Raw genomic sequence first — 26,041 nt, forward strand, 5'->3', positions numbered from 1 at the left:
TGAAAAGAAAGAAAAACCCCACCATCCCGAAGTTTGAAAGGACAAAGCATTGGAAGCGGTTTCTTTCTTTCGCAAATCTTTCACAGTTGTGATCGAGAGCTTGTTTTGTTTTCCCATCACGCTATCTTGGATTCTTGAGTTCGGTTATGTTGTTATTGCTGTCCAAAGTAGGCTTCTACCTGTTTAAGTGCACCTAAGAAGAGAGGAAATATTCTGCTTTCAACAAAGATGCTCCCATTGCTGTTTGTCAAGAGGAAGTGTGCGTGTGTGCATGTGTGTATGTGTGCATTTTTAGATTTAGCTAGTGTGTGGGATAGACTTTCCCTCGATTTGTATGTGTGAAGAGTTGATGTTGGAAAGCTAAATTTCTTTGGGAAAGTGATTTTTGCACAAGGCCAAGTACACATTTTAAAAAATGAAAAAAAAGGGGGGATAAATACCTAGAGTGACACTGGTCTTTATTCCTGCTTAATAATATTTGTTGCACTGTCAAGTTCATACATGCCGAAAAGTTTTCTATATGAAAGGAAAATTCGATCCATCTAATTGACAAATGAGTATCATAGCACTTATCCTATATATAGGTTGTGGCACCTTCTTCTATAAACCTCATTTAATAATCCTAGAGGAAGTTTGACAAAATCTCACTTTTTAAGTAAAATAACGAGGAGGAAGACATGTAGTGGGGTGGGGATGGGCGGGTGGAGAAGGGGAGGAGGAGGAGGAGGAGGAAGAGGAGATGCTTCTGAACCTTCCGAGATTTGATTATGCAAACTTTGTAGTTTTGCTCTTCAGATTTTGTCCCCCATGGGTTGAACAGAAGATAGAAAATCAGCTTAATAAGCATCCTAATCTTTACAGAAAGCTACATTCCTTTTACTGCTTCTATAGCATTGCTACTGTTGTTAATATATCTCCCGGAGTCCTGACTTCGGGTTAGAACTAGCAAGATGCTTGCCTTGGTTTTTTGCCTATTGATAGCCCAGGATGAGGAGCCTCTTACCTTCTCTTCTCTTCTAACTCATTCTTCAAATGCCGATTTTCCCAGACAATGGTCGGGCTTCATCAGAGGGACAATAAGGAAGGAGGGGCGTGTCTTTATGCAAGGATACATTGTTTCAAACCTCCTCCCCAACCCCCACCCCACAAGTTGCTGTGCTTTTCTTCAAACGTTGGCATTGTTGGGCATGACTGAACCCAAAAGGATGGATGTGTGGGTATCTTTTTTCACGCCCTCCCAACATCAGAGTTGGAATTAGAATAAATAAATGAATGCACCATCTCTCTTTTTCTCTCCCCCCCCCCAAATACATATAGGGTATCAAGCTTGGAAATCTAACCCACCCTTTTCCTAAAGGGGGATATTTGTTTTAAAGCACTGCAGGACTTCTTAGGAAAGTGATGTCCCTGATCTTCCATTGCTCTAATTTGGAGGTCGATTTGTCTCTGACATCAACTGGGGATGCCCACTAAGATTCAACTTTCAAGGAGTTCCTGCTGGAGCCAGCCTTCGGTTAGCCTTACGTGGATGGGAAGGGTCGCTTTGGTTTCCTCTGTTGTGTTGGTATACTTGAAGTTAAAAAAAAAAAAAAGCAAAAAGCAAAGCTTCCTTCTCTGCAGAGTGTGTCGGCCAAACAGTCGGGTCCTCGCAAGCTCTCATCCGTGGCATTCCTCTCTGCTGAACATTCAAGGGCATGCAGATCACGGAACACTAACTTGCGTGGCACCGCTCCTCTTCTTGAATCTCCCCCATGCAAAAGGTTTCAAGTTGGACTAAAGAGATAAGGGAAGGGTACAAGCAGTGCTTGATCTGTGCAACTCCAAGTGCGCTAGGCAGACACCCCACCCCGCCCGCCGCCGCCTTTCTCTCAGCAGATGTGGGCTATCTAGAAAGCTGTTCTTCTTGGAGAGGAAGCGGGTTGACTTAGGGAGAAGGACGCGGAAGGGCAGAGGCGTGAAAATATACTCTCTGTTGTGTTGATGGCCGCCAAAGAACCAAAATCCTCAATGAGAATTAGAAATAATTGGGAGAATGTGCTGAAGTATAGGGGATCTCTCTCTCCTCCTTCTCTTTCTCCTTCCCTCCCTCTCTTTCTCCCTCCCTCCCTCCCTCCCTTTCTCTCTCCCCTCTTTCTCCATCCCTCTTTCCCCCTCCCTCTCTTTCTTTCTCCTTCCCTCTTTCTTTCCCCCTCCCTCTCTTTCTTTCCCCCCTCCCTCTCTCTTTCCCCCTCCCTCCCTCCTTCCCCATCTCTTTCTCACTCTCTCTTTCTCCCTTATTCCCTCCTTCTCTTTCTCCCCCCCTTCCCTCTTTCTCCCCATACGGGAGGTACGTGAAAGTATTTTCTTCCCCAAACTCAGCTCTTCCAACACCTCCTCAAAGTTTAAGTAGCGAAACGTGCTACTTTGATTTTTTGAGGCAAGTTCATGGAGAACCGGGTAGTTGTGGAAGCCGCAAAGTTAGTCAATACAAAGGAAGAAGCAGGCCCAGCTTTTGTTTTCCTTTGGCTTGAGAAGTTGCCGTGCGTTGTGTTGTTGTTGTTGTTGTTGTTGTTGTTGTTGTTAAATCGGACGTGGTTCCTTTTTTATGGACAAGTTCGGAGAGGGAAGTCTTTTTGGCTTCTTAAAGTTTTCTTCCCTGAACCTTTGGCAGCTCGGTGGCTCTTAACCAGACAGGCAGGCAAGAAAAGGGCTTGAAGGCGTGTGGGTACAGGCGCGACTTTCTTTTCTTTCTTTGCCGCGGGATCTCAGCCCTCGCGCAACGCGCTTGGACAACAGGTTTGGGTGCCCGAAGCGGGGAAGCATCCCAGCGGAGGGTCGAAACATACCAAGCCCCCCTCCCGTCTCCCCGCCCGCCCCCCCCCCCCACACCAAAAGGGTGGGGGAAAGATGGTGCAAGGATTCCTCAGGCTTGCAATGGTCTCGTTTAGGAGAGGAAAAGGTGGGAGTGGAAAGCGGGGGGTGCAAAAAAATAAAAATAAATTTACAGCGAGAAGAACAAACGCAAAAGACACGTTCGCTCCGCTCGCCGCCCGTCCGCCCTCACGCCGAGCAGCAGGGTGGTACCATCGCTCAGTCCAACGCACCTTGAAGGGGTGGGGGGGTGGGAAAAATAAAAATGAAAAACGGGACTCCATCGAGCCCGCCGGAGTGGCACCGGGAGGCAGCCAATCAGAACCGTCCGTTGGCCGGGGGCGGCGCCAGACGCAACGTCTCGGACCAATCGGAGGCCGAAGCTGCCCTGCGAGCAAGTTCCGTTGTCTCTGGATTCGGCGTATGCTTCCGCGCGTGGCCCCCGGGATAGGTGGGAGAGCCTGGCACGGCTGCAGAGACACATACACGCGCACACTCGTGCGGAAGCAGAGGAGCGCCGGGTGATCCGGTCCCTATAAATCTGTGCTGTAGTCCACCTCCCATTTAAGGCGACCTCCCCCCTTCAGCCTGTTCTCAGATAAGAGATGCTGCAGCAGCTGACTTCGATTGGGAGCTGCTAGAAAGAAGGAGGAAGAGAGAGGGAGGCTGTATTTTAAGAAACCCTCCTTTTCATCCCTTCTTTCCTTTGTTCTTACCTTTTATTTCTCCTCCCCTCCCCCCTTTTTTGTTTAGTTGTGTTGTAACGGGAAACCATTCGATTTTGCCACCCTCCTTTTTTTTTAAAAGTTCCCCCCCTTTTTTTAACCCCCCCCTTTCCCAATTTCTTTTCGTGTTCTGGGAGTGGAAAAAAAAAAAGAAGCGTTGATTTTAAAAAAAAAATCCTCCATTTTTTTTTAAAAAATCTTCTGTTTGCAACTGTCCGCAATTTAGGTTTTGGGTGTTGTCTTGAGACCTACCCATTTGATTTTTTTTTTTTAATTGGGAGACCTTACAGTATTCTCTTTGTTTTTTTTTTTTAAATAAAAAAAAAAACCTGAAGCGAAACAAGGTAAGTTGTGCTTTATTTTATTCACATTATTATTGCCACATAGAGACGATTTTTAAGTTTCGGAGGTGTCAGGTTGGCTAGGCTGCCTTGAGAGAGGATAAAAAGTGCACGAGATCCAATTAAGTTTATTGCTCACAGTCTGCCGCCTGGTTTCCAGCAGCTTCAGCACCATCGGTTGAACAGGGTTAGCTACTCCGTACCATGTAGAGTGGCAAAAGGGGTAGACGGTGTACAGTTTTTTTTGTTACGTTTTGTTGTGTGGTGTGCATACACATTTAGGAACCCGCACGCAGAAACTGTGTTAGCTCGCTAGCTTGGAGGTGTGAAGTTGCCTCAAAGCAGAACCGCTGACCTTCGCCTTGGATCAGCGGAAAGTGCTCAACGCTCGGCTGGGGTGTGTGTAAGTGGCTGACTGAATGAATGAATGGAAGGAAGGGCTGTGAAGGGCTTAAACCGGCGTTTGCAGATCAGACGGGATTAAGCTTCCAACTCTAATTGTATTAGCCGAATAGCATTGGCTTGGCTAAGGGGAGACAGAGAGAGAAACGGAAAAAGGATGCGTGTAGCGGGGATTTGAAACGGGGGCGGGTGGTGGTGGGGAATCTGCAGACCTTGGTTTGTTAGCTCTCAAAGCGGATGCCTCGAGATATGCCAGGTTGTGTGCGTGTATGTGTGTGCGCATGTGAAATATATATAAATGCATGTGCGGGTATAAAGGGACTGGATGGGAGAACCAGGCTCTTTAAAACCCTTCTAATGTCAGTTACAGCGCTCTGTAGGGAGGGTTCAGCTTTTATATCCGGGAGCCACGATTTTCTTTGTTCTGAAGAAGGTTGGGGGGGCGGGAGAGAGAGAGAGAGACCCGCTTCAGTTCTGGATACAGCCGAAAGGCGTTTGGCTCAGGAGCTCTGCTGGGGTGTGTATTCCTCATTAGGTGCGGGCAAGCCATTTCTTCAAGCCGCTGTCCTTGGTCCTGATTGGGGAGGGGGGTGCGGCCGGGGCAGCTGCGTTCCAGCCCTGGGAATAACAAAGGCATTCCCTGGGAATATATATATAGATGTGTGTGTGTGTGTGTGTGTAAAGCGAAAGTCCGTAGAGTCAGCCCAATACCGACCCATGAATGCTTCGGTTGTGAAATTGACACCATTCCAGAGAGAGAGAGAGAGAGAGAGAGAGACAGTGCGAGGCGTTCCCGGTTCCAAACCCTGCTTTCATTTCGCCTGGTGTCAGCATCTCGGGAGGAGGAGTGGGGGGAAAAAAAGAAAAAAGAAAGCATCTCCTCCTGTTGTTTAATAAAGAAAGATGTCACACAAAAACCCTCTCTGTCTCATCTCCCTCGCTCCTCACTCGGACGCGGTTGGCTTTTGGAGGAAAGAAGTTGGTGGCGGAGAAAGGCGGTGATTCTGGATAGGTAGCAAGCCAGGCATTTGAACAAGATGGCTTGAAAGGAAGAGATCTGCCGTCTCTTGTGGCTGAAATTACGGAGGTTGCGGTTCTATCAAGGACCAGCCTCAGGCTATGCTGTTGTCGCTTAATTTATGCCCAGCACGTTACTGTGCAATGCATGCATACAACCATCTCTCTTTCACAGGAAGAGCTAGGGTCTCCGTTGTAGTGCTTAGTCCGGGGCCTTTAGCTGCTTTTCCTCTCCAGTTTCTTTAAAAAAATAAGAGGGAAGCAAAGGAGCAAGTAGTTGCCATTGAATTAGCCATCGAGGATTTCAATGGGCTGGGGTTGCGGGGGCAGGTGGCTTACCAGCATAACCTTCATATTCCGAACTAGAAGGAGTGTTAGACATCTGAGCACATGATGATCTCTTGATAGGCTAAGCTTCTATCGTGCCCCATGTGCAAGTGTGAATAAAATACGACCCCATGTTAATAAGTTCTACCATCCAGCTGCATTCAAGTATGTAAGACACCTATAGGAAGGGAGTGGTGTTTGTGGGATCATCTGGAGGGCAAGGGTTTATTCAGTTTTCATACACACACACACACACACACACACAACCTCCAAGAGCCAAGCCCATTTTCACTTTGCACATGGTGGTGCTACTTAATGAGCCTTTAGCTGAACCAGTGGAAACATGGCATGGTTTCCATCTTTATGGGCTACTAGGTAGGAATGGTTTGAAATGTTGGCTTTTCCAGGCCATGTTGTCAATCAGGGAGGCCAGGTGATGAAATGCTGGAAAGTTGTTACACTCTCAGTGGAGGGCCCACTTAAAAGAGAAGCAGCAAACTCGATCTGCACCACACTTACAACCTATAGGTATTTCATATGGGGAGTATTGAGGAGCGCAGCAAGCCACTACAGCTGTTTGTGAAAGGGGTGTAGCCCCAAACGGTCACCGTCTGAGGAGGGTTAGGTACCTCTACTATTTTTAGGTACCATCAGGGGAGGGAGATATCAAGTGAGCTCTATCAAATATTGCTAGTATCGCAATATCATATCGTAACTCATAACAAAATATGCCTTTTCAGTGCCCTGACCTTGTATGTCCTCCTTACTCAACAAAGTGGGCTGTTGAGACGCTTGCCAAGCGAATATGGCCAAGGTGATGCGGAACATTATTGCTGAAGCTGCCTTGGTGGGTCAGCTTGTGAATTTAAAAAGGTCGCAGGCCTGTGCAGATCCCACCCCCCACACCACTTAGGAACCCAAGGGCACTAGCCTTTAAATGACCCTGCAGCAGGGAATGTAAAGGTCCCCTGGAAGGAATAGAGAACTCAGCCAAATTCTCCCCACAAGGTTGTCCGTAAAGAGCTTCCTAGTGAGAGACTTTAGGGAAGTGGAAAACAACGATGCCATCAGATTGATCTGGCCAAGAGCCAGAACAGAAAACGGGGCTGTGGGTGATAGGATTTAGAGGTGCCTTACGGACAGGACTCAGATGAGAAAGCTTGAAGGTAGGTGTTGAGCTCTGTTTCCCTTTTATGGATGACCCTCAAGCCTTCAGTGTGAGATTGCATTCTTTACCGCTTTCCTTACCTCCCTATTTTGGGAGTTGAAGGATTGCAAATCTCATCTAGCTGGCAGGAAAACCATGGTTCCAAAGCCACCTCTATCCAGACACGTTCCTTTTCCAAGGGCTTTAGGCCCCTTGGAGCTAAAAGGAGCCAGGCCAGCATTGGCACGATGAGGAATCCAGAAATCTTTACCTAGTTGTAAGTCCCAATTTGATCAGTGGGACTTCCTGCAGAAAGAATGAGCATTGGAACCCTTTCCAGTTGGTGGGGCTATGACTCTCAGGTTTTGGGAAGTTGTGATCCCAGTGCACCTGGTGAACTGGTGAAGGGCATCAAGGTGGCCAGGCTGTAATTGTGCTTTTCAGGATTTGAGAGATGCCAGAAACTGGCAAGACCGAGCTCCTATGGAAAAATATCCTAAGTGCATTCCCCAAGTCCTTAAGAGATACCGGGAACAATACTAGCTCCGGCCCTGCACAACCAAAAGTACAGCTATCTGGAAAGCATTTAAGTCAGTTTGGATCCAATGGGATTTTTGGCCAACAAGCCTTCTCCTCCTTGTTCATTTAGAGAACAGGACTTTCTGTTCAAATCTGAAAACCACCACCCTTGGCATGACGGCTTAAGTGCTTTATGGATGGGAGCCACAAATGATTTCCCTCACAGAGCTCCATAGCCAAACATTAATCTTTAACTATATGCGCTGCAGTTAAGAGGCTTTATGGATTACAGCCAAAAAATTGCTAATTCGAAAGACTTTATTCCATAGTCATCGAGCTGACCCATAGAATTATTTTAAAGTAGATTACAGCTTGAACTGCTTGCTCACTTTCTAAGGTTACTTTGAAGTAAGTGGGGAATTCAACAGGGACTTCTCACTGCACATGGGTCCCCCCTTTTAAAAAATGTAAATGGCACTGAATTTTTTGGTAAACATCAACACACAGCTCCATTCTACTCATTAGGTAAAGGAAGGAACTACTGAGCTAAAAGGGATCTACTCCCAAATATGTCTCCTCACAGCTGGGCAGGTTTAGGACTGAGCTTGCATGCTCATTTCATGTAAAATTATTAACTTACTAGGATTAACTTCTTAGTAAGCATGCACTTTGGTTTGCAGATGTAATCCTAGGCACCTATAACTAAGGGTAAGCCTGCTGTAATTTTGCAATCCTCTGTTCTTAGAAAATACTCGAGGGAGACCTGTGACTTTACACTACCTCGGACAACCTGCTTCTATTTAGGGGATAAATCCCATGTTTGACTCGGGCCTATTGGCAACCCTGCTCACTCCTGTTCCCTTTGAAGGGAATTCTGGAGAAAAACGAGGGAGTTTATTGTGGTTGAGGCCTCCTCTGTAGGCTGAATTTTAACCCCTTTAATGTAAATAGAGTTGATTTTGCTTAAGAAGTACCCATAACATGTGTGGCCTTCCACGTTTACAATTGGAAGTAACTGCTCCTCTGATCACTTTTTGGATTTACTACCAAGAGCAGGGATGCCTCCCTCCCCCAATAAGGGGCACTTAAAACCATGGATTTAGAAGAATTACTCGAGGCAAAGATCCCATTCCTGAAAACCCAGTAGTCGCACAAACGTAGTTAGAAAAATAAACAGCAATATAAATGAAGGCTTCGCGCAAATCATTGTTCGAGGAAACCCCATTGGATAGTAAAGCTGGTTTTTTTTTTTAACCGGAAATTGAAAGCTAAGACTTCTGGGATTTAAAACTTATTACCGCAGGATGCTAAGAAAACCTCGAAGCAGGTGGTCTTGATAAGGAAGTCTTGGGGTTTTTTAATTTTTTTTAAAAAAAATTTGAGTTGACTCCGCCATTTCGGCGCAGGCGCATTTCAGGGGTGCCACCTTTTGGTGAAGACTTGGAGGGGCCGTTTTTTACTTTTTTTTCCCGCCCGCGCCTGCGAAGCGTTTTGTGCAAAAGACTTAAACGCCAAGTCTTTTCTTTTTTTGCACTGAAAATTGCAAAAAAAAAAAAAAAAAAGGTCAGATATGATTTTTCTTGCAAAGGGGAGGGCGGGCAGAACTGGCTATTTAGCCCTCCACGGCTGTTGCAAAGGTGGTGCAAACCCACCAGTTACTTTTTAAAATATATATTTAAAATATTGCCGTCCCCCCCCCCCCCTTAGAAAATACAGATGAGGTCCTTTGCAATTGGTTTATACACGTGCCAAAAAGGGTACTCGGCATTTCAAGGGTGTTTTTATTTTGTATTTTTAAGACGGTGCGTCCCGGTACTTGCTCTCTGCGTTATAATACTCTTGAGTAACTTCCGCACTAGATGTAAGATTTACTAAGAATTGCCACTGAACCTGGCGGCAAAGTTTGTGTGTGTGTGTGTGGGGGGGAAACTATCGGTTGACTTCTTAGGCGTGGCGCTGACGCCTTCCCACCCGGGCAAAGTAAAAGTTGAAAAACCGAAAGTGCGTCTCCTACCCAGCGCTTTTCCTTTTTTTAAAAGCCAAATTTAGAAATTCCCAGGCAGGTAGGCTTCTCCGAGCAAAAGCGGCCGCCCTTTTGACGAGCTTCCCACCCCAAAAGCTCCACTGTATAAACACCCGAGTTGCATAGAAGAGTCACACACCTGGTTGGAATGGCAGCCTAAAGTAAGGCCGTTGCCCCAGAAGCGCAGCTCCTTCGGGGCGAGGGAACTAATCGGAATGAGGGCAGGGGAGGAAAAGGGCAAGACTTGCTTCGGCATTAGGTGGGGAGAGGGCCAAGGAGGAGATAGATGGATATATGGGATTTGCACCGAGCGGCGCTCCCCCCCCTGGGTAATTGTTGTGTACAAAAAAATAAATCCCGGGCGACTTTTGAGGGGTTTGCAAAACTAAGAGCAAATTTGCTAAGGGGAAAAAAAGCAAAAAAATAATATAATAATAATAAAAATCCCTGGAGACCTTTAAGGGCTTTGCAAAAAAAAAAAAAAGTGCCATTTGCTAGGGAAATAAAAGCAGAAAAAAAAAAGGAAAAAAAACAACAACCCCCAGATGGCTCGTTGCAAGCCGCGATCATTGTTTATTTTTTGCACTCGAGGAAGAGCGCTTGCCCGGCTTGCAAGGGGAACGAAGAGGTGGGCGGGGTTCCATGGGCGGGAAGCCCGGCCAGGTGTGCGAGATGTCAGTAGATGAGAAGGCGGCCGCGTGCTTCTAAATTCCCTGCGCCGGTGCGAGGAGCGCAGGTGTGGCGTGATTGTCGGCCGGGGTGAAAAAGGCGTGCGCGGGAGTGGTTGCTTTGCCTTCAACTCGCTTGGAAAGGGATCGTCTGAGACCCAGTCGAGTTCAAGCTTTGGGGGTTTATATCAGGTTAGAGCCTCGTGGGGCTGGGAAGGGGAAACCGGGTTGCCACCGCCTTGAAGTAGGTTCTGAGTTAGCCAAGATAGGAATGAAAGTCGGTTTTTCACATTTTTCTTGCTGTGCCCTTTTAACCGCAGTATAGTTTTGACTTTTTATACTTTTTTTCCAGGGTTCCAGTACCAAAAAAAAACCCCACAACCCCTTAAATGTTGTGTTAGATATCTTATGCTTATCTTATGCTAAAGCAAGGACTGTAGGCATGTTTGGGTATGGTATGTGTAGGTAGCCATAGGCACAGCCATGTTTGCAAAATGCTCTTTGTGTATTGCCTTCTTTGGGCTTTTGGCCAGTTAAACTGGGTTGTAACTCTCACAGGCCCATAGTTGGTTGGACTAGCAGCTGCACAGCTTGAGGAGCTGGGATACCAATAGCATTTACTTATATACTGCCTTACAGCCCTCTCAGAGCAATTTACAGAGTCAGCATATAATTGTCCCCAAAACAAACTGGGTCTTCATTTTACCTACCTCAGAAGGATAGAAAGTTTATCAATCTTGGGTGAGACTCTTCAGCCAGCCAACAGAAGTATCCCTGCAGTACTGCATTCTAACCACTAGTTTGGAATAGGATGTGTTGTAAAGCAGGGTTTCTCAATCTTGGCTACTTAAAGCTGTGTTTGTATGGACTTCAGTTTCCAGAATTCCCAGCAAAAGTGGCTGGGGATTTATGGGAGTTGAAGTCTATGAACATTAAAGTTGGCCAAGGTTGGAGAAATGCTGCTCTAGAACAAGGGCCTCAAACCTTGGCAACTTTAAGACTTGTGGACTTCAACTCCCAGAATTCCTCAGCCAGCTTGGAATTCTGGGAGTTGAAGTGCACAAGCCTTAAAAGTTGGCCAAGATTGGAGACCCCTGCTCTAGGACAAGAAACTGAATGAGTTTCCAGAAAAGCACTGAGCAGCAGAGTTAAGGATATTCTAGAACCAGGAAGACTTGATAGGTTTGGGTGGAAGGCAGGTAGGTTTCAACACAGTTCTTTGATCAGGTTGTGCAATTGTGGCTGTAGCACTTCCAGTTAAAAAATTCTTTATATTAGTATGCTGACTATAATGTTAAAACTACAAACCATTGCAGTCTTGTGTTGGAGTAAACCCCATGTTTAGCTGAAGCTTTTTAAAGTCAATACCCTTATAGTCACCTTTTGCATTTGTTTGTTGAAATATTGGAAACAAACCTGGATTAAATCTTGCTGGTAAACTTGAATTCTGCCAATTCAGTTAAGTTAGTGACTCTTTTCTTAAATAAAAATTGAACCTGGGGGAAGCAGTTATAGGGGCCCAAAGCAGCCCCCTGTGGGGTTCTTATGAGTATGCACAATTACTTTTGGGAATACAAGTGTGAGCTATTTTATTCCCTGTATACCATTTTGCTAAATTACTGTAGAATCCAAATTGGTTTTCCAACCAAATTGATGCTAGAAGGAATCTTGAGTTGCTGAAGGCCACAAATGGAGTTGATGAGTCTTACTTCATTTTTTTAGGAGGGGGAAAATGACTAGTTGAAAATAGTGAAAGTTCGGGACCATGAGTTCTTATAAGTGGGCTGGAGGGGAATTTCTCAACTTGGTGGATTAGATAGAGTGGTGATTATTCTCAGTGAAGTATAATAGCATTCAGTGTAATTGAAAGCTAAATGCAGATGCAGCAAATTGAATACAAGTAAGGAAAAAGTGAGGCAGGCCAAAACCAGCAATTAGCTATATGCATAGGTATCTAGGTGCATACACATGCAAGCATCTCAGAAATAATCTGTAGTGCATACATAAATATTAAAAACATTGACACCATTGCATTTTCTAAATTAGGTAAGTATAAATTATGGCTATATCTAAGGCCTTTTGATTGGAAATGGCAGAGGTTTTCATCTCATTAAATGAATGGCAATTACACAAACTGGATTGGGCCATTGACCAGATTCTTGTAATGCTTATTTTAAACAATGTTCTATGCAAACTAATAATTAAAAATTGCTTTTATTATATTTCTTTACTTTCCTGGCCTTTCTAGCTGTTTTTAGTAAAAATGTTCTCTTATTAGTCCCTTTTCTTCTTTAACTCACTGACCTATTTTGGGGCTCTGGGAAAGCTAAGACCTCTGTACCTTGTGCATCCTTAAATAAAATTTCAGCACAAGATTAGACTGTCCTACATCCTGAACTGGTAATTATAGTAATTGTGTATAGTAATTATTGCTCCCTAATTAATCTTGAAAGTTCATGTTTTGCTGAGTGTGGTAAAGGTATACTTTCAAACTGAGTCCACCATATTTAACATTGAGCCTGCATTGTGATGTACAAACAAAATACAGCTGTCAGTGTAATAGAAATGGTTGATTCTGGATCTAAAGTGGACATTGATCTGAAAAGCTATTAATATAAAGTGATTGGTCTACATTTGGTTTGAAGTAGCAAAAATTGTAGAGACCTATAATGTAAAAGGTTATAAAAAATAAGCCATCTGGACTGTGTAAGTGTAGTATAAGAAATGCTGAATGTTATGATTAAAAACAGCTTAAGCAGAACCTCATGAATGTTTGTATGAAATTAGAATTCCAAAATGAACATGAGAATGAACGTGTGTATGTAATGATTCTAAATTGCAAACCAAGGGGAAAAACTTTATCTGAAGAACAGATCAGCATCATCTTTTGCTTATTACTTGACTAAAACTTGTCCCTCGGTTAAATAGATACTGAGTCATTACTTTCAAATGCTCCTACAGCCTTGGTTTTAAAGAATGAATCACAGAAGATGGCTTATTGCATCATGGTGAGCAAAGATGGAAATTGTCTTGTATAAAAATAGACCTACATTTGAAAAGGATAGTTTTTCATTAGGTCCATTTTTGTTACAGACCACCGGGTGAAGAATGCTGGTTTGGGCTTCCAATTAGAATAAACTGAAATACTTAAGTATTATGCTTTTAAGTTAGGGAAATATTTTGGGAAATAGTCCTTAGCGATGGAAAAGTGGGCCAGTTGCTTGTTCCACTTCTGCAGAATTTGTCCCTTGCAGTGCCTGAACAAAATCCAATGTCACGTTTTACCTTTTGTATATATTCATTATTAGGTTATGGTTTCTGGATGAACATTGATGCCATTGTAGTGAAACATTGCCCACGACATTTAATTACCAGATGAATTGTGAAACTCCTTTCTTATTCGTCTGTTTTCTTCTTGGTGTTTGGCTCTGAGCAAGAATACTGTATGTTGACTGATAAGCCAGAGGCTTATTGTCACACCTAAAACGCTGACCAAGCCATCAGAGCAGGTGATAGTTTTGTTTACATTTTATTTGAGCTGTGGTTTCTTCTCAGAGCAATTCCTTAGTAGTTAGCCATGCATTTGGCACTATCCATCACTTTGCTTATCTGCTGCTGATGATTTCCCCCCCCCACTCTTTGCTGACCTTGCTTTCATGTTAAGAATGCGCATGAATGGAATTTCCCAATATTTTAGTTTGAGCCAAATAGTTCGATCTTTTAAATGTGAATATTATTCCTCAGGGCTTGTTTTTTAATGCTTGTTGCTTAAATGTCTAGGCACCGAATCTTTTTATTTTGGGTTCAAATAAAAGGGTCTCAAAATGTGCATTTTGAATTTGGTTTGTGAAAGTTAACATCTAGATCGGGGGTCTCCAATCTTGGCAACTTTAAGCCTGGTGGACTTGAACTCCCAGAATTCCCCAGCCAGGGGTCTAGATTATACAGTTTGGTGCACTGGATTATCTCCCACATTACTTTACGTTAAAACTTGTGACTCTGATGACATTCTTGCAAAGAAAAGAACAAGAAACACCTTTTAGAAAGCATAAGCCTATTTCTTTCTTTCTTTTTTCTTAAAAAAAAAAAGTAAACGAGCATGTGAAATAAAATACCAAACAAAAGGGAATGTAGAAGAATGCAGCAGGTGGGTTTGTTTTATCCCTTTCTGCAGAGAAAAGAACTGGAAAATGCTGCCAGTATTTGAAGATCAGCCCATGTTACTAGCTCAGCAGGCTTTGTTGTCAAATTGTGGGGATTCCAACATCTAATGGATTACAACTAGAGCTGTGTTTCTATATTATGTGCCAAATTATACAGATAGAGAGCAACTGTAGCTTTACAGAGTTGCCTTGCTTGATTCGGCTGATTTTTAGTAAGGGCTGCTGAGATTTGGATTGCAATTTGAAGAATGCATATTTGGAATAAGCCCCATTGAACTCAGCAGGGCTTTATTCTTAGTAAATATTTGATTGGAATTACACTGTCAGCCCAGGAATGGTGGGGGAGCTGTTGAGCCATGAAGCATTACAAATATTTTGGGGATTCCAAGCATGTTCTCTTATTTGCAGGGTGTAAAATGCTTGAAAACATTTCTGCATATGTTGTATTTAATTGCAAGAAGCTAATTCCAGCAGAGGGATTATAACTGTTAGCAATTGGTCAGATTGGTTTATATAGGACCTGCAGAAGAAATGTTATCAAAGTCCTCTCTTTGAAGAGGAATATAATTGAGAGAATATAAACTGGTTTAGTGGAAGCACTTCCACTTTGCAATCAAAACCTAGCTAAAGAGAACTACTAGTGTTTTATAGTACTAGTGTAGATACAGATTAAAAATGTTCTTATGTTAAGTAGTACAGCTTTTGTTTGTTACATCTTAGAACTTAGTTTTGCAGGCCTACTAAATAGGTGCTTATTGGTGCTACAGTAAAGTGGATGGTGTTTTGCTGATGTAAATAGGTCTATGTCTAAATCAGGGTTGTCAAACTCACGGCCTATGGGCCAGATGCATCATGCATTGGCCACGCCCACACTCAGTTTAACAAAGGGGGGAAAAGTCACAATATGTCACATGATGATGCCGTGACGCGAGTTTGATACCCCTGGTCTAAACAGATTTGTTGTGGTATGTCAGCAGCAGGTGCGGATGGCTGAGGTCTCGGAGAGCGAGGACTCAGATGAGGGGCCTGCGCGTGATACAGGGATGGGGCCAGGACCACCAGGGAGTGGAATGCTGCCTTCAGAGATTGTGGAGGCTGGCAGCAGTGATGCAGAGGACCCCAAGGAGCCTGTGCCCAGTGCGTGTGCATGCAGGGCTGCTCAAAGGAAAGAGCAGCTGCAGCAGCATGGGTGACTCAGGAGTAAGGCTGCAAAGTAATGGCCCCTCCCTTAAGTGATAAAAGCCAGCTAAGAAACCAAAGTTCTTTGCAGGAAGCAAAGAAGTTTTAGCACTCAAGCCTTGTGGACGTTAGGAGTATCTTGGTTGGTGTTTGGAGACTTTGTGTTTGAAATATTTCTTAGTAACTTTATCTAGTATTCTTGGCAGCCTTGCACAACCTTGGCAAGGCTCGTTCTTATCAGAGACAATTAATTTGAAACAGCCTTTTAACCATGAAGGAACGGGATTTGTAAAGAATCATTAAAAGGTTTTGCTGTTACCTCTGTTTCGTGTTTGTTTCCTTGGAACAAGGTTTGAGTCAGAACAAGATTATAGTTAGTTTACATGTTGGGAGACAGGGAAAGAAGAAAATAACCCCAAATGCTCTGGTTTCTGTGTTTTTCTAGATGTATTCCTACTAAGACCACAATTCAGAATTTCTAGTGAAACATTTGGGAATGCCACCTTAGTTCTTTAATAATCAAAAATGCTTTTCAAGTTCACATGGCAATTGCTATGACACAATAATGGCAGGTATATTTGGGTTATGGTACGTAGCTAAAACCTTTGAGGCTTGGAATAGAGACTTTCATTTTTCCAGGGATTTGATCAGAAGCAAATAACTAGTATTGAGCTTGACATTTATAAGAACAATTTAGAAACCTGTTTTTGCAACAGCCAAATTTCCAGACACTATTTCTTTATTTCATTACTTAGCAATTAGCATCTACTATTGAAGATTTTAACTGAGCATTTTAACTTTCTAAACTCCATCCTTCTAATGTTCCTTCTGTTGTCTATCAATACAAGCTTGGAACCCATCAAGTCATGTGTGAAGTTACAGGTGTTTTTTTACCTACTGTGTTTTCTCTTTCCTTGAACTATAATTTTAGTTGTGGTCCTCCATCCATTTTGTAGCTCTTCTGTGCCCTCCCTGTCTTCTTTTTAACTACTTTAAATAATGGGATGTCACTGGCAAACTTACACCCTTCTGGTATAGGCCATTTATGAGCAACCTAATATCAACCCACCTACAGATGCTTTTTGGAGCCTATGTTTCCTGTGGTTTTAGCTGTATGCTTATCCCATTACTTTTAACAAGTTTCTCTGGGATATTTGCTGAGTGACTTTTTAAAAAGAACACAGTATTTTGGGAAGTGTAAGGAAATAATATCTGTGCTGACATTTAAATACCTGTTTGTGGGCATTCTTAAAATCTATAAAGGTCATTGACCTTTTCAGAAATTGGGATGTTCTTTTTTTTAACCTTTTCATGTTATCTTAAATTCTTTCTGTAATCTAGAAAAAGTCATTAAGGCAAGTGGCTTGTTTTATTTTGTCACCTGTTGCAGATGAGTAAATGTTAGATCCAAACAGGAATCTCTTAATTTGTTGTATGAGTCTGAACAGATGAAGTAGGGAATATTGTTGGGTGACTGACTTTAGATGGATGATAGAAGCTTATAGTATCTAATATAAAACTGATGTAGTTCTAGAAGTGGTTAGATGTTTAAAAGGTGTACTTCTGAATGTTTCAAGATGGTATTTTTCTTAAATACCTAGATAACCCCTCATTCCACTGCTGTCTCCTTTCCCTTGTCATATCAAGTACAGGATTGTAGAGGTGTTAAAAGCAGTTTAACACTTGAGCTTGTGAAAGTTATAATTGGTGTTAAGATTAAACTTAAGTGTTGCAAAATCCCACGTAGTACTATGCTAGGTGTTATTGTGAAAAGGTATATCAGTGAATATAATAGGAAAAGCTAAAAGATGCCAGTTCTAAAAACATCTGTATAAACAAAGTGCTCTCTGTTACAAATAGCTGCTTTGGCAGGTAATTTTGGGAGTGAGATCGCTGTACATCTGGATTGTGACAAGTTGGGGAAAGCATCTCAAAGATTGACATCTCAAAGATTGATGTATGTGAGGATTTTGTAAAGTGCTAATGTTCCCTACCAAAATGTTTTATTTCTGAGTTTAATCAAACTTAACTGGAGATACTTTAGTCGAGGAATGATTTTAACTTTTAAATTGTCATACATACTCAAAAATTTAAATTATATATTGATTTTACATAGCTTCCCAGTTGCCTCCCACATGATGGAAAATTAGATTCACATCTGCCTAAGTCATATATGACATGTGGTGCTGTCAAACCTATCACCGGACTGTAGTAAAAGAATCCTTCTAAATAATGAATACATCTTATTTCTTGCCAAAGTTTGTGGTCTACTGAACTGTTCAAACTATTTATTTTTATTTCAATTTTGCTCCCTTCCCAAGAAGCCAAACAGCTATGAACATCAGTGTCGGTTTAAAATAGCTCTTTTTCCTGAAATAAGAATGCACCCCATAATAGCTTAGGCCCAAACACTTTCTTCAGTAACATTGTGCATGCATGGGGAGAAGTATTTTAATAGAATATTAGAATTCTATTTTGCAACTTTTAAATCAGTTTGGATAGGACCTCTGTTCTGATGAATGAATTACACGTATGTTTTCGTGCTATTCTCAGGAAATCATTCAGAAGCTCATCAGTGTGCTTGAACTCTGAAAAGATTTAGATTTCAGTATGATAAAGTTCTGGATGGTTGGTGTGTTGGATGTTGTTTGGTTGCTTGCTCAACTATAGTAAAAAAAACACATTAAAAACAAGCTGAAATTCTGGCTAAGAAAATTGACAAATTAATAGTTGGGTCAAAATGTGTCTCGTTGGTCAGGAATCCGATATTTAGTTGAACTTGACTCCAGAATTAAGAAATTGTAGAATTAATTGCTGTTTCAGTTGAATTGTGTACCATGTGGTGGTTTTACAGAAGAACTGCTTGCTGTATGTATTTGCACAAGGTTTACGTTAGTGTAACCAGCGTGGCCCCTGTATTAATAATTTTCTGTTAAAAAAATCAACTAGACTAATAATCTGATTTGTTTGTTCATTTAATAGCAGAACGTTCCATATGCTCCAGTTACAACTCTGAGCAGGATTTTTGAGACTGACTTGCATTTCTGTATGTACCACACACTTCCAATCTTGAATCTGCAAACATAACCAATTAAAAGGTAGGAGGCAAGCACTGTTATCGTTTCTCTAACTAGATTGTTTTCCTTGAGTCTTAAAATCACAGTAGGATCAAATTAATAGTTTATATCTGCTATTCATTTACAAGTATTATATGAAAATATATTTCTTTGCTGTTTACTTGCACCCCAATGATAGGAAGTGCTATTATGGATGCTCTCTAATTAGTGGTGTAGACACATATCGAAAAACATCCGTTAGTCATTATAAAGGTCCCTCTGCTTTCCCACACTAAATAATCAACTATATTTTTGATCTGAGAAACATGAAAAGAGTTATAGGTTTTGTTTTTTATAACCTGTCTATATTAAGAAATTAAATATTCCTGATAAGTGTGTTGTGTAAATTAAAAATGCAATTCGGTATAGTATAACCAAGCCCATAATAAAGCCAAAATACACAAACATCTAAATTTTGTAGCATTGTACTTTTAACTATTTTTGGAAAATCACTCCAAAAATAGTTTGTTACAGTTCTGGAAAGGTAGGTTGTTTTCATCTTTAAATGTATTATTGATGCTCACCATTATTGTTGTCCTTTATTGTTGGTGCTGCTTTACCGTGTAAAGTAAAAGCAACTGCAGTAAGCATTATGGTTAAAATGTTGTATATGCAGACAATGTAAATACCTTAAGGTGTATCGATATTGTAAATTTAGAATTATGCTTTTAACATTGCAAGAGATAGGTCTGCAGTGTACGAGAATGGATTTTTAGGTACAGGTAGACCTTGATACAGGTTTTATATTGGTTTAATGACCAGAATTGTAATAGCACTGAAAAAAAGTGACTTAAAACTGGTCCTTGCATTTACAAGGGTAACAATGTTGCCATCACAGTCATGTGATTAAAAATTTGGGCATGTGACAACTGTGGCATTTATTTACTACAGATTTAGTGTACCAGGGTCACATGATCACAATTGGGGACCAAACTGGATTTCCTTAATGATTATGTGATACGATGTGCGATTCACTTAATGACTGAGGCAGAAGTCCTAAAATTGGGCATGATTCACCACTTAGCAATGGAAGTTCCGGTCTCAATTGTGATTGTAAATTCAGGAGTTACCAGTATGTGTATGATTAATCTGTGGCCCCCAAGGCTAAAATGCTCCAGATTTGTTCAGTTCTGGAATTGTTTTTTTTTTCCCAAAAGCCCCCTGCAATCTTACTGCTGAATTTTAAGTTCTGCGATTGCTAAGAAATGACTGAATTCTTTTCTGTTATATTGATGATAGAAACATAGCTCCATCTGTAATGAAGGTCTTCAATACGAGTTCATATTTTGAAAACAAACCCCAACAATTTTAATGCCCTTTAATGTTTTAAGAAGGAAAGAAGCAGCAAAATCCTTCAACCCTCCCACCCACATTTGCTTTAGCATATTCTGTGCCCAAATAGTTAACTTTCGCTTGCATTTTCTTGATTTATGAAGAAAAGACTAAATTACTATTATGTGAAATTTGTATTTATTTATTGGGTTCTCATTGCATTTTCCCATTATTGTCAATCCAAGTGGCCACCAGCAAGAATAAATAATGAAAGAAAATTTATAAATAGAAGGATAAATATAAATGGAAATCAGTTTTTTTTTTTAAAAAAAGTTTTCTTTTAAAAGAGCAAGCATCTAAAAAGTAGCAGCACAAATGATCCCCAAGTAGCAAAAGCTGACTAAATAGAAAGAGAAAATATGCTGCCACCATGCTAAGAAAAGGGTGAACACTTTTGTACAAGTTGCATAACCAAACAAAACAATTCTGAGAGGATTCCTGGTATATTTCCATGAAATATATTTGGATTATTGGCAGGGCATATAAAAGGCCCTTAATGAAAATCATAAAGTTCAGGCTGAATCATAGTGGAGGCCGAGTTTCTATTAGATAGAATGGTTTGAGATTACTGCTTTGTGGAAGTGTGTTTATGGATGGAAGAGTTTGGATATATTATAAGCCATATAATTCTAAAAACTTGTCAACACCTTGGCTGCAGTGCTTTTGCTTTTGTTAAAAAACAAACACTGTACAAATATGATTGCCTCATGTCGAAAATGTTAGAGAAACTGATTTGGCCTTGTAGTGTAACTAATTTACACTTTGCATTTATGGTAATGAGCAGATGTCCAGTTGAAAAATCCATTAATTTTTTGCAAGAAAAATAAGTTCTATGTTGCTTTCCATAAAGGAGAATATTTGTAGCTCAGGGTTGAAATGAGGGGTCCTAATTGATGCTCTCTGAACTTGGTTGTTTTCTTGCAGACATTTCATGACCCAGACTAGGTCACATCATCCGTGCTAGACAGCATCTTCATTAGCAATGATGATGTGACCAGGGGTGCAATTAAACCCGTGCAACATGCGCTTTGCACACACGCAGAGCATTTGCTACTGACCTTCTGCAGCAATCTGTGTTAAACAGCTGATGTGTGGCAATCCGCTGTGCTGCGCGAATCAGCTGAGCTTGAAAAACAAGATACAAAGCATAGACTGGACTGGCGTGTGAGCCCAACAGCTGATCGTTGGAGTGAACAGTTCGCTCACACCTGATCCTTGGAGCTACCGGTTCCCCCGAACCAGTCCCACCCCTGGATATGATATGGTTTGGGTCGTGAAACATATGCAAGAAAACAACCAAGCTCAGAACACCAAGAGCCCCTTAAATATTGCTTTTCTTGGGCTCCATTGGAGAAACTAGTTGTTGGTTGACGGATTTTATTTTAGAGCTTTTATCTTTAAGTGTAGGAAACACATTCAGAAGAAGGGACAAACTGTAGATTAGAAAAGTGAAAGGGCCTTTGCAAAGCTTAGAAGTATTTGTCTTACATAACCAACCTCTCCTAGCATATCTGGGACAGATTATAATTGTTACGTTTCAAGTTTTATTAGCTGCTGTTCAGTATCATATTTGAATCCTAAATTGCAATTTATCTTCAGTAAATATTATTTTTAAAATGGTTGAAAATAGAACCATTTAATTCAGATGTGCTTGTATAATATAGATTCTAGACTTTGGCATTAAAGTTTTAAAGTAAATAAGCTGGTTTTAAAGCCAGGCTATAGGATGAGTAGTGAAAAGAGCATGCAACTTTATGGCTAATATCTTGCTCTTTTGCTGTGTGGAGCTATGGTAATATAAAGTAGTTAATGTCTCAAAAATATGTTGAGTGAAAAGCAACCCAGACCTACAGTAGGCAACATAGTGAATCAAGAAACTTTGCTCCTTCCCCAGCTATATTTTAAAAAATTCCTGTAATAATAAACTGAGAAGTGATATCCAGTAGAGTACTAATGTCTAGCCTTTATTTGCAACAATGTAGTTTGGCCTCCACAAATAATCCAGTATGGTAGAAGAAAGTGATGGCGGAGGCTAAATTTAACTTCTATTAATGTGATGCCTTATATCCCAATGTGCTGATTGTGACAGCCAATCCATCTTTAAAATACTCGATAAGTGTACTTAACCTGTCTTCGTAATTCCAAGTATGCCACCTTCTCCCCCAGAGCGGCCTGCTTCTGACTCATAATCAAGTGGCATTTTAAAAATTAACATGTTTATTGCATTTTCGGTTGGCTTGCTTAGAAGTGTTAAATTCTCTTTGTTGAGACACATTGAAGTGACATTGAATTACCTGCTAATTATCAAACTTAGATTGATCATCGTTTAAAAATCAGCAGAACAATTCATTTTCATTTAGTAAATTCCATATGTTGAAAGTGTCTAAACTATACTAGTGTTATCTCTATTCTTGCCTACTATCTAACTTCTTTGACTAAATCTGATTGGTAGAGGAGACAAAACCTATTCCATTAATATTGTATTTTTTTCCGAAATTGAAAAGGCCTAAACACTATACCTTTGTTTAGAGAGGACATTCTACTTCTGGATTATCTTAGTAGTAACATGTATCTTTTGCAATTCCACCTTTTCTGAGATGTGGGACAAGAACTATACAATATTTCTCATAATGGGAATAAAAATATAACAGCCACAATCAGAAGGATTTTATCCAAATAGATATCACTATCTTGCCTATTTATCTCTAGCATAGAATATGACCCATCTACTGTACTTGAGGTTGATATCTTGTGTCCATGATTGTATTGTTCCCTAGTCTGTTCAAAAACATCAGAAGTCAGTTGTTTTCCCTGAGGTTTTTTTTTTTTAATGTTTAGCCATTTTTTAAAATTCTGGAATTATCGCCTTATCCCCCAAATTAGGTTGACTATTTGCAACCCAATCTAAATATTGAAAGAAGTCCCCAAATAACCCTTACTCTAGGTGGTTTAAAATAAGAGAAATTGAAGTGATTTATTTGTAGACTTGTGCAAATTTGATAGTGTGCAAGTTAATCTTGCTTTGTACTCATCTGAAATGTTAAGGGTCTAGACCAGAGGTGGTATTCAGCAGGTTCTGACCAGTTCTGAAGAACCGGTAGTGGAAATTTTGAGTAGTTCGGAGAACCGGCAAATACCACTTTTGACTGGAGATTTTACAGTATCCTTCCCCTGCCACCCCCACCAAGCCATGCTCACAGAACCGGTAGTAAAATTTTTTGAATCCCACCACTGGCCTAGACTAGCTTGGAAAGTAGAAAAAATATCCCGGAAAAGAAGATAGTGATAAACCAGTTCCATAATACCATCAACAAAACTGCTTTCACTCATTAAGAGTTAAACCTGACTTGTGGGTTTAACTTTGTATTCTGTGCAGTAACCCAATAAATATTAATGTGCTGTTAAAATATTTACTTTGCAGGTTGTAGAAATAAAACGTTTTCTATAGTGTTGCTTTGTGGCATTTCCTAGAGCAGTGCCTCCCAACCTTTTGGGCACTGGAGACCAGTTCCACGGAGAGAAATTTTTCCGTGGACCGGAGGGGGTGTGGTTTTATGTGCTGTCTGCATCTCACAGATGGGGCTTCGCTTGTTAGTGTGGCCCAGTTTTTGGCATGCGCTGACTGGTGCCAGTCCTTGGATCAGAGGTTAGGGACCCCTGTTATTTGGACTTTCCCAAGTTATTTTGCTGCTGTTCTAACCATTGAGATTACAATTCTCAGCGGCCCCATCCAAAAGTGATCAAAGTTAAATTGGAGTCCAATATTGGTCATGGGAGAATGTAAAAGGAGCTTGCTATTATAAACTGATACGGTTTATTTGTTCAATATCAATCTTGTTTTTATCCCAACATCTCACGCTGGCATAAATAACACACGCTCCTGTAATTTTTAATCATGACAATAACAATCACTTTCTGAAGTAAGGTAGTAAGTAAGGCAGAATAATTGTCAAAAAGTCACCAAGTTTTCATGGCCGAGAGTGGACTTGAACCTGACTCTTCTATGTCCTAATTCAGCACCTTAAGTTGTGGTTTTGACCTCTCAATACTATTCCTTTCTTATTTATTTACTTGCTGGTTTCTATTGTTTATCTATTTGTACTAGTTTTCCCAGACTGTATAGTACTTTGAGTCTTCCTTTTCTTTTAATTTTAGAGTAAGTTTATCCATTTCAACGCAGGTTAAAGTACGAATAATAATCAGATATATAAAATAAGTATTAGAATAATGTTTGCTATATAAGCACCATATAGTGTTTTTCATTTTTAACAAAAAGTTTTGTATTTTATATTTTGTATTTATCTTTTTAATATTTAATAGAAGTTTTTGTAAAATTAAAAAAAAAAGTTGTGTTGATTCTAATGCCTGTTACCACAAAGTTGGTCCTGTATCTCTAAATCAGGTTTCCAAGCTGTGTTCATAAGTAAAGACATGTAATTATTTCATTTAAAAGCTGGATTATCTTATTTTCCATACTATATTTTCCATGACTGCATGTAGTCCTTGACTTATGACCGCAGTTGAGCCCAAAATTTCCATGGCTAAGCAAGATCGTTAAGTGAGTTTTGCCTCATTTTTACAACCTTCTTAGCCACAGTTGTTTTAAGCTATAATACCATTGTTAAGTGAATCTGGCTTCCTCCTTGACAGTAAACCTTTCTCTGCCATAGTAGCTTTTGTTTGCCTGATCTCTCATTAATTTGGACAATCAGCTTTTAAGCCTATTCCAGTTCTCTATTTTTACCATAGCTGCTGGCAGCAAACTCCGTAGTATAGTTATATGAAAAAATACTTAGTCCTGAATCTCCCTGCATTTAGTTGCAGTGGATGATCTCAAGTTCTAGCCTCATGAGAAAGACTAAAAAAAGTTTCTTTGTTATTGAATGGTTTTCCAGGCCTTTATCATGCCTCTTTTACCCTCCTTCACTCTATGTAAAGATCCTTGTTCTCCTATGAGCTGTTCAGAGCATCCAGTAGTGGGAGGTGCTTCAGTCTCTGCATGTCTAGGCTGGGCTTAATTTCTGGAACGCTCCTCCTCCTCCACGGGACTCCTCCCCAGCGTTCCCCAGTTTTGGCTCAGCCTCGTGAGGGATAGGCAGTGCTTGTGATTCTTCCTTGGCCGAAACAGAAAAATTCATTTCTTTACTAGCAGGTTTGAAAATTGATCAGCTTGTCTTTAGAACTCTTTGGCCTTCTAATCGCATTACAATATCTCGACGTTGGCTCTTTAACATCAGGCAGTCGGAGATTGCTCGCATTACAGGGAAGCGCTGATTCGCGCCCCAAAGCAGAGGGAGGCTTCGGCGCTGCTCCACGCCCCTCCCCACAACCGCTCTTTCTACCCCTGCCATTCCGACAGATAGCCGCAGAGTTTCTTTCTTCTGAACAGCGGCATGAGCTATTTGCTCACAACGGAGTCGTATCGCTTTCCTTCCCTCCTCTGAACGCCGCTTGGGGGTGGAAGATTCAAACGCTTAGTGCCTTCTACCCTTCCCTGCCATTTAGCCTTATAGGAAGAGCCCTCGGAGGCTACTCCTTCACATGGCGGGAGTTTGCTGCTGTGGAGCGTGCCAAAAAAGTTAACGTCCGGAGGCCATTTTTTCTTACAAAGACCTCGTGGCCATGCTGACTGTATTTTATTTCGTGCTGCATGAGGTACTTTCTGTCCTGAGCAGAGGTTTCTCTCAGGAACACTTGGCATCATTATACCCTCGTCTTGTTTTTTCTACATTTGAGGCTATTCTTACATTTAAATTGTTGGCTTAACCCTCACAGCCCAATCAACCCAGTGGCACAACAGCGAGCACCTAGGCCTTGTCCGCTTGTGCAGGGAAGCTGTTGAAGGCCTCTACCTTTATCAATTTGGGCCTTTAGGTATTCTCAATTTGGCTGTTTGGTTTTCAACATTTTAGCCTCGTGCTATTTAATTGATATTCATATTCATATAGCTATATATATTAGTGATTATATAACAGCAACAACAACAAAACAAGAACAATAATATTATTCGATATAATATTTTAATATCAATAAAATATTATTACTGAGATATGACTCATTATAGATAGGTATTAAAAAAGAGAGAGAGAGAGAAAAGGGGAATAAAAACATCACCAGGGCAACTGGTCTGTCCTTAGATCAGTCCCCTGGGCGTGCCAACTGCCTTCACAGTATTGCATTGAATAACAAGCATGCTGTAATTCCTTCAATCGAAATGGCAGGTGGTAGCAGC

General features: G+C 41.0%; 1 protein-coding gene across 7 annotated transcripts in view; it reads left to right on the plus strand.

Moving 5' to 3' along the window:
- The first annotated feature begins 3,336 nt into the window (after nucleotides 1-3,336).
- ELAVL2 (ELAV like RNA binding protein 2) overlaps nucleotides 3,337-26,041 on the plus strand; it is a 158,442-nt gene continuing 135,737 nt past the window's right edge. For 2 of the 7 annotated variants that reach the window (XM_087957619.1, XM_087957624.1), the window contains exons 1-2: nucleotides 3,338-3,919; nucleotides 18,344-18,459. The gene's annotated coding sequence lies outside the window, so the exon portion shown is untranslated. Of the gene's footprint in view, nucleotides 3,920-10,187; nucleotides 10,212-18,343; nucleotides 18,460-26,041 lie in introns of those variants that run through there. The other 5 variants (XM_087957622.1, XM_087957625.1, XM_087957623.1 and 2 more) reach the window with 4 other exon arrangements.

Source organism: Notechis scutatus, chromosome 2 (assembly GCF_049901735.1).
Source record: "Notechis scutatus isolate UNSWTSFEM ecotype Mainland chromosome 2, rNotScu1.2, whole genome shotgun sequence".
Taxonomy (NCBI): domain Eukaryota; kingdom Metazoa; phylum Chordata; class Lepidosauria; order Squamata; family Elapidae; genus Notechis; species Notechis scutatus.